We start from the raw sequence: 14,449 nt of genomic DNA, 5'->3' as shown, positions 1-14,449 counted from the left end.
TTTCTACTAACTTTGAATGTGTGTTTCTTTTCTGCATTTTTTTTCTGAAATTTTTTAATTAAGTGTTTTAATTTTTTTTCTCCTGTCATTAATAAGGTTAATTCTGCTGATAAAATGATTCAAAATTAACTGCTCACTCGAAAGCTTTTAAACTGTCCAGGGCAAAATTCCCTGCTCTCATTCCCAAGGATTTCTGATTTAATTTGTACAACTCTTTTTCCCGGAATACATTAAGTGTTCTACAGAGCGGGAAAGCACTTCTATGTCCTTTAGTTTTTACCCTCCGGGAAGAAAGATTTTGCCTATGGTGTGGGACTTTGGGACTTCTTCAGTCAGTGGAAAAAAGGTGAAAATCCGCACTAATATCCGGGAAAATGTTCGCCCAAAAGCTAAAGCCCCGGGAGAAAAACTTGTGAGACCCTAAAGGATACCATCTTACTACTGTGCTGGACCTTCGGCAACAAGGCAACCTATAGTTAATACTTTTTGCCGATCATGAATTTTTAACACCTTGTGCCACGTTTAAATGTGTAGTAGGTAGAACCTTCCAGATACATCGTGGAGCAGACTTTGGGACGTTCTCGCAGGGATGCGACAAAATAATTTGAATTTTCTACCGCTGCTGCAAATCCCCGTGAGATAACTCGCATTTGACCTGAGCTTTCCGATTGGGTGGAATTTATTCTGGAGCTGCCTTTCTTAGATTCCAAGGCATTTCGGATTTGCATTAGCATTTTATTTAAATTTTTCCTTGGAACGATTGTGCACAAATTACTTCCAGCTGAAAAGGGTGGTGTTAAAGAAATTAACACACGGATGTTTTAAAACTTTCTACGAAGTGTATACCAAGTTTAATAAAGGAAGGCTGAGGCCTCTTGGAAATTTGATCAAAGGGCAGATTTTTTTTTCATTTTGAATGATATATGAATGGGCACATTTCATGTGAACATATTGGTCGGTCGCCATGAGGTCAAAGCTTAAACGCACCAGGAAAAAAGCCGCACAAATGTATGAACGAACAGAACATTTGATTGAGGCATCAACACAACCACATCGACCGCATCATCACAAGCCGCTAAAACATTAAGGTCGCACTTTTGACCTGAACTGGTGCAACTGATTGGTCTCTTTACATTATATGATAGCCAGCGACAAATTGGCGGTGTACGGAATAATGACCGATTTATTGATTTTGTAATTAATTTTAGCGGATTAAAAAATTACACTCGCCCGCACTTGAATGAATTTCAGCCGAATCGGGACAAAGGTGCACAACAAAACTGGCGCACAAGTGTGCGGAATCGCCCTCAATTATTGAACATTTTGTCCGGCAGCATTCGGGGAGGCAGCTGATAATGATCACTTGTGTTTTTTTATGTATTTTTTATTTTATGAACTGCCTTCCACATTTTCTGTACGGGGTAAAACGGGATTTGGAAACCTTGCAGCATGAAACCAAATCATAACTCAGTCCTATTAGACTGAATTTATGTGAAATTTTTAATATGAAGAATAAAATTTTAAATGAACGATTCAATATGAATAAAATCATCTCATTTCTGCATTAAATAAGGTATAAGTGAAGCAGTCTTAGATAATTGAAAATAGCAAAACATCTGAATAAAACGGATTCTGTAGTACAAAAGCGAAATTAAAAAATGACAAAAATGACAAAAATGACAAAAATGACAAAAATGACAAAAATGACAAAAATGACAAAAATGACAAAAATGACAAAAATGACAAAAATGACAAAAATGACAAAAATGACAAAAATGACAAAAATGACAAAAATGACAAAAATGACAAAAATGACAAAAATGACAAAAATGACAAAAATGACAAAAATGACAAAAATGACACAAAAGACAAAAATGACAAAAATGACAAAAATGACAAAAATGACAAAAATGACAAAAATGACAAAAATGACAAAAATGACAAAAATGACAAAAATGACAAAAATGACAAAAATGACAAAAATGACAAAAATGACAAAAATGACAAAAATGACAAAAATGACAAAAATGACAAAAATGACAAAAATGACACAAAAGACAAAAATGACAAAAATGACAAAAATGACAAAAATGACAAAAATGACAAAAATGACAAAAATGACAAAAATGACAAAAATGACAAAAATGACAAAAATGACAAAAATGACAAAAATGACAAAAATGACAAAAATGACAAAAATGACAAAAATGACAAAAATGACAAAAATGACAAAAATGACAAAAATGACAAAAATGACAAAAATGACAAAAATGACAAAAATGACAAAAATGACAAAAATGAGAGAAATGACAAAAATGACAAAAATGACAAAAATGACAAAAATGACAAAAGTGACAAAAATGACAAAAATGACAAAAATGACAAAAATGACAAAAATGACAAAAATGACAAAAGTGATAAAAATAAAAAAAATAAAAAAAATAAAAAAAATAAAAAAAATGACAAAAATGACAAAAATGACAAAAATGACAAAAATGACAAAAATGACAAAAATGACAAAAATGACAAAAATGACAAAAATGACAAAAATGACAAAAATGACAAAAATGACAAAAATGACAAAAATGACAAAAATGACAAAAATGACAAAAATGACAAAAATGACAAAAATGACAAAAATGACAAAAATGACAAAAATGACAAAAATGACAAAAATGACAAAAATGACAAAAATGACAAAAATGACAAAAATGACAAAAATGACAAAAATGACAAAAATGACAAAAATGACAAAAATGACAAAAATGACAAAAATGACAAAAATGACAAAAATGACAAAAATGACAAAAATGACAAAAATGACAAAAATGACAAAAATGACAAAAATGACAAAAATGACAAAAATGACAAAAATGACAAAAATGACAAAAATGACAAAAATGACAAAAATGACAAAAATGACAAAAATGAAAAAATGACAAAAATGACAAAAATGACAAAAATGACAAAAATGACAAAAATGACAAAAATGACAAAAATGACAAAAATGACAAAAATGACAAAAATGACAAAAATGACAAAAATGACAAAAATGACAAAAATGACAAAAATGACAAAAATGACAAAAATGACAAAAATGACAAAAATGACAAAAATGACAAAAATGACAAAAATGACAAAATGACAAAATGACAAAATGACAAAAATGACAAAAATGACAAAAATGACAAAAATGACAAAAATGACAAAAATGACAAAAATGACAAAAATGACAAAAATGACAAAAATGACAAAAATGACAAAAATGACAAAAATGACAAAAATGACAAAAATGACAAAAATGACAAAAATGACAAAAATGACAAAAATGACAAAAATGACAAAAATGACAAAAATGACAAAAATGACAAAAATGACAAAAATGACAAAAATGACAAAAATGACAAAAATGACAAAAATGACAAAAATGACAAAAATGACAAAAATGACAAAAATGACAAAAATGACAAAAATGACAAAAATGACAAAAATGACAAAAATGACAAAAATGACAAAAATGACAAAAATGACAAAAATGACAAAAATGACAAAAATGACAAAAATGACAAAAATGACAAAAATGACAAAAATGACAAAAATGACAAAAATGACAAAAATGACAAAAATGACAAAAATGACAAAAATGACAAAAATGACAAAAATGACACAAATGACAAAAATGACAAAAATGACAAAAATGACAAAAATGACAAAAATGACAAAAATGACAAAAATGACAAAAATGACAAAAATTACTAAAATGACAAAAATGACAAAAATGACAAAAATGACAAAAATGACAAAAATGACACAAATGACAAAAATGACAAAAATGACAAAAATGACAAAAATGACAAAAATGACAAAAATGACAAAAATGACAAAAATGACAAAAATGACAAAAATGACAAAAATGACAAAAATGACAAAAATGACAAAAATGACAAAAATGACAAAAATGACAAAAATGACAAAAATGACAAAAATGACAAAAATGACAAAAATGACAAAAAAGACAAAAATGACAAAAATGACAAAAATGACAAAAATGACAAAATGACAAAATGACAAAAATGACAAAAATGACAAAAATGACAAAAATGACAAAAATGACAAAAATGACAAAAATGACAAAAATGACAAAAATGACAAAAATGACAAAAATGACAAAAATGACAAAAATGACAAAAATGACAAAAATGACAAAAATGACAAAAATGACAAAAATGACAAAAATGACAAAAATGACAAAAATGACAAAAATGACAAAAATGACAAAAATGACAAAAATGACAAAAATGACAAAAATGACAAAAATGACAAAAATGACAAAAATGACAAAAATGACAAAAATGACAAAAATGACAAAAATGACAAAAATGACAAAAATGACAAAAATGACAAAAATGACAAAAATGACAAAAATGACAAAAATGACAAAAATGACAAAAATGACAAAAATGACAAAAATGACAAAAATGACAAAAATGACAAAAATGACAAAAATGACAAAAATGACAAAAATGACAAAAATGACAAAAATGACAAAAATGACAAAAATGACAAAAATGACAAAAATGACAAAAATGACAAAAATGACAAAAATGACACAAATGACAAAAATGACACAAATGACAAAAATGACAAAAATGACAAAAATGACAAAAATGACAAAAATGACAAAAATGACAAAAATGACAAAAATGACAAAAATTACTAAAATGACAAAAATGACAAAAATGACAAAAATGACAAAAATGACAAAAATGACACAAATGACAAAAATGACAAAAATGACAAAAATGACAAAAATGACAAAAATGACAAAAATGACAAAAATGACAAAAATGACAAAAATGACAAAAATGACAAAAATGACAAAAATGACAAAAATGACAAAAATGACAAAAATGACAAAAATGACAAAAATGACAAAAATGACAAAAATGACAAAAATGACAAAAATGACAAAAATGACAAAAATGACAAAAATGACAAAAATGACAAAAATGACAAAAATAACATAAATGACAAAAATGACAAAAATGACAAAAATGACAAAAATGACAAAAATGACAAAAATGACAAAAATGACAAAAATGACAAAAATGACAAAAATGACAAAAATGACAAAAATGACAAAAATGACAAAAATGACAAAAATGACAAAAATGACAAAAATGACAAAAATGACAAAAATGACAAAAATGACAAAAATGACAAAAATGACAAAAATGACAAAAATGACAAAAATGACAAAAATGACAAAAATGACAAAAATGACAAAAATGACAAAAATGACAAAAATGACAAAAATGACAAAAATGACAAAAATGACAAAAATGACAAAAATGACAAAAATGACAAAAATGACAAAAATGACAAAAATGACAAAAATGACAAAAATGACAAAAATGACAAAAATGACAAAAATGACAAAAATGACAAAAATGACAAAAATGACAAAAATGACAAAAATGACAAAAATGACAAAAATGACAAAAATGACAAAAATGACAAAAATGACAAAAATGACAAAAATGACAAAAATGACAAAAATGACAAAAATGACAAAAATGACAAAAATGACAAAAATGACAAAAATGACAAAAATGACAAAAATGACAAAAATGACAAAAATGACAAAAATGACAAAAATGACAAAAATGACAAAAATGACAAAAATGACAAAAATGACAAAAATGACAAAAATGACAAAAATGACAAAAATGACAAAAATGACAAAAATGACAAAAATGACAAAATGACAAAAATGACAAAAATGACAAAAATGACAAAAATGACAAAAATGACAAAAATGACAAAAATGACAAAAATGACAAAAATGACAAAATTGACAAAAATGACAAAAATGACAAAAATGACAAAAATGACAAAAATGACAAAAATGACAAAAATGACAAAAATGACAAAAATGACAAAAATGACAAAAATGACAAAAATGACAAAAATGACAAAAATGACAAAAATGACAAAAATGACAAAAATGACAAAAATGACAAAAATGACAAAAATGACAAAAATGACAAAAATGACAAAAATGACAAAAATGACAAAAATGACAAAAATGACAAAAATGACAAAAATGACAAAAATGACAAAAATGACAAAAATGACAAAAATGACAAAAATGACAAAAATGACAAAAATGACAAAAATAACAAAAATGACAAAAATGACAAAAATGACAAAAATGACAAAAATGACAAAAATGGCAAAAATGACAAAAATGACAAAAATGACAAAAATGACAAAAATGACAAAAATGACAAAAATGACAAAAATGACAAAAATGACAAAAATGACAAAAATGACAAAAATGACAAAAATGACGAAAATGACAAAAATGACAAAAATGACAAAAATGACAAAAATGACAAAAACGACAAAAATGACAAAAATGACAAAAATGACAAAAATGACAAAAATTACAAAAATGACAAAAATGACAAAAATTACAAAAATGACAAAAATGACAAAAATGACAAAAATGACAAAAATGACAAGAATGACAAAAATGACAAAAATGACAAAAATGACAAAAATGACAAAAATGACAAAAATGACAAAAATGACAAAAATGACAAAAATGACAAAAATGACAAAAATGACAAAAATGACAAAAATGACAAAAATGACAAAAATGACAAAAATGACAAAAATGACAAAAATGACAAAAATGACAAAAATGACAAAAATGACAAAAATGACAAAAATGACAAAAATGACAAAAATGACAAAAATGACAAAAATGACAAAAATGACAAAAATGACAAAAATGACAAAAATGACAAAAATGACAAAAATGACAAAAATGACAAAAATGACAAAAATGACAAAAATGACAAAAATGACAAAAATGACAAAAATGACAAAAATGACAAAAATGACAAAAATGACAAAAATGACAAAAATGACAAAAATGACAAAAATGACAAAAATGACAAAAATGACAAAAATGACGAAAATGACAAAAATGACAAAAATGACAAAAATGACAAAAATGACAAAAATGACAAAAGTGACAAAAATGACAAAAATGACAAAAATGACAAGAATGACAAAAGTGATAAATATGACTTAATTGGATGTGTTGACGAATATGACAATTTTCCATGAAATTAAAATTTCTTTGAAAAACGTCAATAAAAAAACAATTTCGAACGTCATTCACTTATTTATGCATTCAATAACTCAACCTCGTGATCTGATTAGCTACTGCTGCCTACTCCAAACGAAATTTCTCATCAAAACAGCGCACTTCCTTCCATTTTTCTCTAAACTAAAGCTTCCTCAACTCTGGGGGCCAATTATTATGGAAAACCATTTCACCGGCAGTGCTCGAAAATTTCGTCAATCCTAAAACCTAATGATCTTACCAGCCAACAAACAAGACTCTTCATTAGCAATGAGTAATTTCGGGGAGGGCGGCAAGGCTTTGAGAATTGATGAGATTGTTCAACTGAAGACGTTCGTTGTTAATAAAATTTTTGGCCCTCGTCGTCTTCGCGTCGCGTGAAAACGCGGAAAATCTCAAGGCAAGATAAAATCGCCAAATCCTCCTCCGTCTCCGCCTTGGGACGATTTGTTTAAGTCTGGCAATGACGAGGAACTGGAACGAAGAAATGGAGGCTGCAGAATAATTGGGGAGGTATGAATCAGTAACGCCGAGCGAAACCACGTTTTTCGGTCAGCTGGAGGCAAAATTTTGTTCGTTAAAATTTATGAAAATAATAAGATTACTTCAGTCTTGGGGCCATGCTGAGCCCAGTCGATTTCGCGTTTCCCCTCCATTTGGCAGTGCCGAGCTATGAATCCGGTAATCACTTAAAATGATTTGAGGATTTGCGCGAGTGGTCAGCTTGAGTGATGTTTACCGGAATGAATGGAAATTGTTTTTTTTTCACAATATTTTTTCCGAGCGCTAATTTTAATTTTAATTTATCTTATCAAATTAACTTTCAATTAGAGCAGAACAAGATTTTCAAGGCACCAATTCATAAATTGAACAATTTTTCCAGGTTCTTTTTGAAAATATCAAAAACATTGATCATTCTTCCGATGAAAAATCTTATTCAAGAGAATATGACTCAACAAAGTAGAAATTCAATTTTACGGAGACATCAATTATTTTTGCGGAAACATTAAATTAAACTCTACTGCCTATGCCTAGACTCTTAGGTGAAAAGAACAGAAATTGCTGAATGATTTTCACCACAAAGAGAGCAACATGAATGGCATCATAAAATTGAGCATCCACATCCGGTATCCTTTTCTTTAGAAGGCATTCATTGTGCGCATTTTTCAACATTTTCTTTCAAAATTTCAATACCATCCCGTAACCCGTTCTTTCATCTCTGCTGTTCCACTACCAAGTATTCACATTCTTTCAACCGTTGAGTCATCTGAAAAAAAAACAATCCCTACGCATTATGAATGATCATTTGTTTCCCGGATTTTTTCTGCCCGCTGCTCCTCTTCAGAAGTTTGTGTACTTTTGTACTTCCTTCTTGGGAAGAGGAGCCATTTTTACATCGTTCTCAGCATTTTTTTTAGAATTGTTTGCTTTTCTTCAAAGACTTACGAGTTTTTCTTCCGAAACGTTTACTGTTTTTCTTCCTAAAAGTGCATTTAATCCTGCAGTAGCAGCTCAGTTGTCAGTTTAGGTTGCAGATTTGCCTTTATTTAGTCCCTCCTGCTCGTCTAGTACCAGAAATAAACAACACTGCTGAAGCTATCTTTGTACGATTGCTTTCGGACGAGGAGAAGTTTTTCACTTGATTATTAAAGAGGAAGTGAGTGTAGTTTTTTTTTCGAATGCATTCGTGTGTCTCATACTTCATGGAACTTCCGGCTTTGTTGTTAGATGTAATTTTTTTGACTTTTTATTTTGCGTTCTCTTCCATTATTTTATTTTCACACTCGAGTGGCGATGACGAACTGCTTCCAGTTCCATTTGTTTGATTAGTGCGAAGTTTTGTTAATCAACTCAGTAACTTTTACTAGCTTCAGATAACAAATTAGAATTTCAGTGTTAACACTAGCTATCGAAGGGGAAAAAAATAGCCAGAAACATTTTTTTGATTAAGCGAACATCTTTTTTTTACCTTCAGGTCCATAGAAACAAATAGCAATGTGTGATTTTTATTTTGTTATGAAATTGCTAATCATAGCTGAAATAATTTAGTATTATTGAAACCACTTAATCAGACTATTTAAAAAATGTTGAATCTTTGGATTGAAGAGTTGGATAGCGTGCAAACAATTTTCTTAAAACCTCTTTTTTTTTGTTTCGACTAAAGTGTTAAAGTGTTTTTTTATTAGAGATGTCTATTGGTTTTACTTTATCAGCCTTCAACGAAATGCTGAATGTGGGATAGTAAGCCAGGACTGCAATAACAAAATTGTCCAACTTTTAAAAGTATTTTGGACGATTTATAAAATATTCAAGAATAATGTTGAAAAAGCTTGTGAGCAAACATCAAAAACTTATGGTCTCAGTAAAATATATTGGATGTATCTTTCACTGAATATAGTTAAATTTTCTGATAATCGTTTATTGCAGATTATCTTGATATATGTATCAAGGATTGCCTATAAACCCAAAACAGAATTCAAAATAAATCAAATCTGGCCGGAATGCCCTGAAAATGTTTCAATTTTCTAGAATTTTTCCGGGTTTATTCAGATTATTTGTTAAATCAAATTAAAAACTCAAATTTCTCTTTGATAATTTTCAAATTTTGGTTTCAAAAATAATTTTAAAAAAATTTCAAAATGATCATACATTTTTGCGAAATCCATAGATACGATTTTAACACTGCTGCTGTGATGCAATGAAAACTTAATTTTTTTTAAAAATATGTTAGAATTAAGCCTCAATTTTGTTCAGATTTGATATTTCGAATACATGTGGTAGAAGCGACAAGTCATCTGACGCTCTTTCAGTTATTGGTGATTTTTGAAAATCAGAGAGACCCCTACTTGACAAAGATCTGGTAATTTCATCTTGTGGAAAATAATCGACTCAAAAACATGAGGAGTCTTAACATGGAAGAAATAGATGGAAAATGAAATAATCGGTTTTGGTTTTTCATCAAAAACTCAATAGAATATTTGACCGATTATTCCGCCGAAAATTCGTTTGACCTAATAGTTGGAATAGTCAATATAACGTATTCGACCGTTTGCCGAATACCACTATTCGGTATTCCTCTTGTAACGAACAAAATTCCACAATTATTTGCAACCAGAATTTGCAACAATTTTCACATTTCCTCTCTCTCTCTGAATCGGGATGAATAAACCTACTGGTTTAAAATCCCTGAGAAAAAAGGACTCCTTCTCTCTCTCTCTCTGAGCGCTGATTGCTCTAATATGAACTCAAGTTTACACATTGGCTGCACAATTTGCGTGATCATTGGTGAATCTTTTTTTTTTATCTCAGTCCCCCGCTGGACTAGCGATTCTCTCTAAATATCAGAGGAGCCTGGTGTCCTGATTTATCAGGATTTGTCCTGAATTCGAGAAACCGTCCAGATTTTTCAAATGTTCTTGAGTTGTCCAGATTGTTGAAAATTGGTCTTTAAAATGTCCTGAATTGCCCTAATTTTTTTTAAACATCTCATATATTAACTATTTAATTTGTAGTTGGCCAAAACCTCTTTTTGTAAATTATGAAAATTCATCAGAAATTGGTCATTACACCGATCACAAATCTTTTAAAGATATCTTAAAATTCGTTATTTCATACAATTTCCTGCGTAGGTGAAGTTGGGGTTTGATGCTGTTGCTTTTTATCGCAAAAACAAAAATACATTTTTATGACTCCGCTGAACTTTATTTCTTTTTTTTCCTTAGTAAATTTATAGTTTTGGTGTAGTTTTTGTTGTATTTTGAGGTAAATTTTTGAAATTGAAAAAAAGAGACGTTTTCCAAGAGTAAGCCAGTAACCCTATCAAAATGGTAATGTTTAACGAAAAATATCAAAGGGGAACAGTATTAGTGCCTAGAAAATTTAATGAATGCAACATTTAATTTTTTTTTGTAGAAAACATTTTGTGAGTAATTTGAAAATATTCAGCCCCTTAATTTATGCAGCATCTTGGTCCATCTTTCGACTATAATTGTTGTTCGGCCTTAACACACGAACTGCCTTAGTTTAGCATTTGTAAATATTATGAAGGTATTTTGTATCCTTTTTGATCAAGAAAACTTGTTTAAAACGTCATAGTAGGGACTGATCAATGTCACCCCAAAGCATCAAATTCTAAAAAAAGACGAAATCGATTTTTCAAAATCGAATTGAAAGTAGTCTAATACATTTCTGCAACCATGTTTTACGTTCATAGGCATCCAAAACTGGTTTCAAAAATATGAAACTTGCCACATTCCCCTTAACAGAAAAATAAATTCGAAATATTGATAAAAGTGATCAATCTTACCCCGTTTTCCGGTACCCACCTAGACCCCACTCTCATTCCTTCTCAAACATTTAAATGAATATGTCTCTTACAAAACAAAACCTAATTGCCATTTTATGCAAATTTAAAAGTTTTTCACTTTTTAGTGATACATGTTTTTGGACAATTTTTGTACTTTTGGGATTGCTTTTAATAATGTTTTAGCCAGAAAAACTTCAACTCAATCGAATTTGATATTCAGCTCATTTCAATTTCCATTTTTCATTTTTTCATGTTTAATTCAACTTTTTTTTCTATAAAATGTATCTATAACATTCGTTGAAAGTTTGGATATTAAAAAAAACAATGCAACTATGTACTATTGCTGTCATATTAAGCAACAGCCTACTTGATCCACTTTCTACTTATATAAAGTACAAATATTATTAATTTTTTATTATTTAATCTGAACTGATTTGCTTATTTGTTTTAAGCCATCATAATAAACGAATCTGTCGGGCATCGAAATCCTAAGAGGTCAAATTTAGTTCAGTTTGATAGATTAGTTCCTTGTCAAGTTCCTACAAGTTGTCAGATCTTGTTGTCTTGCTTGTTTAGAAATGTAGAAATTTTGTACCATTTCACTAAAATCTCCTTCTTCCAGATAGGATATGAATCTCACACTTGCGTTAAAATTACATGAATTTCTTTCTTGACAAATTTGGATCCATTTGCATGATTCATTCAAGAGTTGTGCAGATATTTAGGTAACATTTGTATGGGAGCCCCCCATTCTTGTCAGGGGAGGGATCTCAAAACGTCATTTATCTATTAAAGGGTTCTAAAAACCCTTACATGAAAATTTTCATGCCGATCGAAAGAGTAGCTTCAAAGTTAATGAGGAAAATCAGCTAAACAATGTTATATAAATCAAACTGCACATCATCTAGATGGGAAATTCAAATTAAAGATTTTGATCAGATGAACAATTTTTCAGAAGACTTCAAACCAGTAGGATTTAATTTGAAAAAGATATGAGGTTTTGAATGTCGTCTGCTCCACTGTGCGTCGTGAAGTAATCACTAAGAAAGCTAAGCCATTCAGTCGTTTGAAGGGAGAGGTGAACTCCTTTCTTTAACACGTTCGACGCCATGGGGCCAAGGTTGCCGAAATCATAGAAAAATCTGTTACGTCACAGAATTTTGAGTAAATTTTCATCACCGAATCTGTGTCACAGAACACAGAATTTTGTAAAAACAAATTCATAGAATTTTGAAAGGATTTCCAAAATTACATCTTTTTTAGCCAATATTGAATTTTGATTTTTTAATCTGAATTAGAAAAGTGTGTTAAAATTGGTAATTTTATTTGATTTTACTCAACTTAAATGTGAAAAAGATCCAATATTTCATGAATTTTAAATGAAATCAAAGGAATAAGCATCACAGAATTTTTTGGTAAAATCACAGAAAGTCAGAATTTTTTTTTCACAAAAATCCAGATTTTGTTTCGGCAACCTTATTCGGCAACCGAATTCGAGTGCCTAAAAGAGCTCTATCTCTTACTGAAGTTAGCCGCTCAGTATCACTTTGTGTTTTAAATCTTGGAGTTCTCTCTCTTTACTATCACGCTCCAAAAATATTATTTGGCCCGGTTAGAAAAACTACCGAAATGAGCGTAAAGACGAACGTGTTTATGGAAATTTTCATCACAGTAGGGGAAAACTGTACAACACGCACCAGCTAAGCATAATTGCTATTTACAGCGATTCCAATCATTTAAGAACCAAATTGAAAGTTGACGACGATTCAGGGATCAAATTTACGTATTATCGAGAAGAGAAAGTATGATAAAAACACGATTTTGACTATATTTTTGTTAAAAACCAGTGGACAGAACGCACCATATGGAAAGGGTGGTGAGAAAAAAAAAACATTATTCGAAATGTAATAATTGAAACATTAATTGTTTAATTACATGTTCATATCTTTGTAAACCAACCATACTTTGGCAAAAAAAACATTTATTATTGCTACACATATCGAAAATTTCACTTTTCGAAATACACTTTTCTATATCCTTATATTTAAAACGCCTTCAGGTAGGCAACGAAATGTAATTTCTTGACTGATATCGCGGCAAACATGGCGGCCGATATTTTTTCGAGTCGAATATTGGTTCACCTTTTTAACTCGAACAAGGACGAAATTTGCTATAATTATGCATTTTAGTCGTAGTTTGGGAGTCAGCAAATAAAAAGAATCGCATTTTGTTTTGATATTCGGGATTTTTCAAAAGTTAACAGCTTTAAAAATTTTAGCGTAAAACACGTGGTCTTGTGGGTATTATGCCTCAATTTTCATATGATTGATTGTTGATAAAATTTGTAGGAAGTTATTAAAATACAACAAAATATTTAAAGTCTTCCGAAAGTGTACATTTGTACATGAGGGGAAAAACGATAAGCTGTAGTTTCATCAGATTGCGCAGGCTCTATTACCATAAAACCTTATGTGTTACTTATGAAAAATAACAAGTTTGACGCTGATTCCATTAATTCTTCTTAGTTTTTTGTGAACTTTTCATCTATTGAATGATGAAGAAGCTTGTTGGCTATAATAAAAATGAAGAAAAACAGTATTCGAAGCTGTAGGTTAGTGTATTTTTGAGAAATAATGGCATGGGCCATCTTACCCCGCTGGTGCGTCTTGTACAGTTTGCCCCTACATAAATTTTATTCCTTCTTAAGCGACGAAAACTACACCAATTGGGCGCTATCCAACAACTTATTCGTACCGATTGGAAGAATGCAAAGAGCTCATGATTTTGCTCTCAAAGCCTTCACATCATTACCAGCAACAATATTTTCCAGTTCTCTCATTGGTCAATATTACTCAATTCCCATCGGATTTTTGGCTATCTAGATGCATTGCTGGTGCGGGAGCGGGACCAAAATCATTTCAAAATTTACAAACATTGCGGACTTTCTATCATATCCTAATTAAATTGACCTCAGACGACATTTT

At 29.7% G+C, this 14,449-nt stretch overlaps 1 protein-coding gene across 1 annotated transcript in view; it reads left to right on the top strand.

Annotated features, from left to right (window-relative positions):
* Nucleotides 1-14,449, top strand: part of LOC129743637 (protein O-mannosyl-transferase TMTC2-like) — an 878,041-nt gene that overhangs the window by 267,256 nt on the left and 596,336 nt on the right. The gene's annotated exons all lie outside the window — the stretch shown is intronic.

This window comes from Uranotaenia lowii, chromosome 2 (assembly GCF_029784155.1).
Source record: "Uranotaenia lowii strain MFRU-FL chromosome 2, ASM2978415v1, whole genome shotgun sequence".
In the NCBI taxonomy this organism is placed as follows: Eukaryota; Metazoa; Arthropoda; class Insecta; order Diptera; family Culicidae; genus Uranotaenia; species Uranotaenia lowii.
The sequence above is the reverse complement of the archived record's forward strand: the minus strand, read 5'-3'. Positions and strand labels throughout refer to the sequence as shown.